Genomic DNA, 2,038 nt, shown 5'->3' on the forward strand with positions numbered 1-2,038 from the left:
CACCTTTCCTGTTGGACCCATTCCATGAGAAATATTAGACCACAACTTGGGGTCTCTGGTTGTGGCTGAAAAACGTTGCTGCCTTAGACATCCTTTGAGATTCCCCCGACCAGGTTGGAATCCTGCTGAATTTGTTTACTTCGCTGGCGATTTTCAATGACTTCCTGTTGGCTGCATCATCGCTCAAACTTCACAAAACTCTTCTCAATAAAGCCATGTTTTCTCACATCAGGGAATTTATTGCCATGCAGGAAACTCGAGTTCTGAACAAAAAACATAGCACACCCAAAACGTCAGCTCCGTTTACCTTTCCACAGATGCTGCTCGACCCGTTTGCTTTCTGTAGTATTCGCTGTGTTTGTTCTACACAAATGCTGAATTCCATTAAAGAATCTCAAACCCTGTACTCTGGTAACTGACCCTGGTCAGTGGCAATAGGTTCTTCTGTCCATTCCCACCACTTCTTCTCCCATCATTGCCAACAGCCCCTGGATATCTCCAGTTAAACTTCTTCGCTGCAAAGAGAACATTCCCAAACTTGGGAATGTCTCCACAAAGTGGAAATGCCTCATCCATGAACATGATGCAAGTGTTACATGAGGGAAGAGATGTTGGCAAAAAGTTGTCAGTTAGCAGATGTTAAAATGTTCAGGAAATGAAACAGAAATCCCAGTCTCCAGCTTTGTGAATCTTGAGAAACTCTTTGCGAAGTGGAATTAGAGGAGAATGAAAGATGAACTGTCCGACTGAGCAGAGACAGTCCAGACATCATCCCCTTGTTTAAGACACCGGGAGATTGACTCTATAATTCTCGGGACATGAACTGAACAGAAACATTGAAAAAATTCTCGTTCATGCACATCAGGAAAACAAACCCCTTCTTGGCTCCAGATCAATGTGAAAAGTCAGGAACAGGCAAAACACTGAAAGGCACGATGGGCGATGGCCCCGGTGTTGGAGGGCTAATTCCTCGTGACATGGATGTGCCTGCCGATGGTGGGATCAGATTGTCCACCCAACCCACCCCCCGCCCACACCCCCACACCTCCCCCCCCCCCCCGTCTTCACAATGAAGGGCGTAGGATTTATTATACAAAAGTAGAGGGCAATGATAATTCTGGGCACGGGAGGCTGAATTATGAATGAAAACAGCCTCCTCTAAGAGATTGTGCAAGCGGCAGTAAGAAGACTTTCACCAGTACATAAATCAATGTAATGTTTTGAAACCAAATGCTCGCGATGCGATCTCTGCAACATTGGGGAGACTGGAGAGTCAAGTCACATCTCCGGGACTCACCTGCGCGCCTTTATTGGAAAAAAGCACGGACCGGACCCGGAAGCTGGTGTAGCGCAAGCTTACCTGGGTAGGTTTTTTTTCCGATAAAGGCGCGCAGGAGAGTCCCAGAGATGTGACTTGACTCTCCAGTCTTCCCAATGTGATAGAGATCGCTTCGGGAGCAATGGATACAAAAATATTAAATTTAAACTGTTAAACAAACATAACCGCGTCTATAAACAGACATTGCCAAAAAGCACTGACCTGCTCCGCTGAGAGAGTGAGGATTGTTCACTCTTTTGTAGCTGCAGAAGCAATCATCCCAACACATGCAAACAAATCTGCATCAGGATGCTATTTCAACGAGCTACTTCACATTGCAGTGCCCAGGAATAACGAAGATCAAGAAACAACTGTACAGCGCATTAAGACCCGTTGAAAACTGCTTCCCTGACCGGGAATCGAACCCGGGCCGCGGCGGTGAAAGCGCCAAATCCTAACCACTAGACCACCAGGGAGACGTAAATCCGTTCTTGTAGCTGTGCTGAAAATTGCCTCGCTGCCTGGGAATCGAATCCGGGCTGCGGCAGGAAGAAGACTTTATCCGATCTCGAGAACATTGGGGAGACTGGAGAGTCAAGTCACATCTTCGGGACTCACCTGCGCGCCTTTATTGAAAAAAAGTGCGGACCGGACCCAGAAGCTGGTGGAGCGCAAGCTTACCTGGGTAGGTTTTTTTTCCGATAAAGGCGCGCAGGAGAG

The 2,038-nt window shown here is 47.3% G+C and overlaps 1 non-coding gene across 1 annotated transcript; it reads right to left on the bottom strand.

The window, feature by feature from the left end:
• Nucleotides 1–1,722: 1,722 nt before the first annotated feature.
• On the bottom strand, nucleotides 1,723–1,794 carry trnae-uuc (transfer RNA glutamic acid (anticodon UUC)). Its single transcript has one exon. It is a non-coding gene; the product is annotated as a tRNA-Glu (tRNA).
• Nucleotides 1,795–2,038: the final 244 nt, after the last annotated feature.

Source organism: Hemiscyllium ocellatum, unplaced genomic scaffold (genome assembly GCF_020745735.1).
Source record: "Hemiscyllium ocellatum isolate sHemOce1 unplaced genomic scaffold, sHemOce1.pat.X.cur. scaffold_1187_pat_ctg1, whole genome shotgun sequence".
NCBI lineage: Eukaryota > Metazoa > Chordata > Chondrichthyes > Orectolobiformes > Hemiscylliidae > Hemiscyllium > Hemiscyllium ocellatum.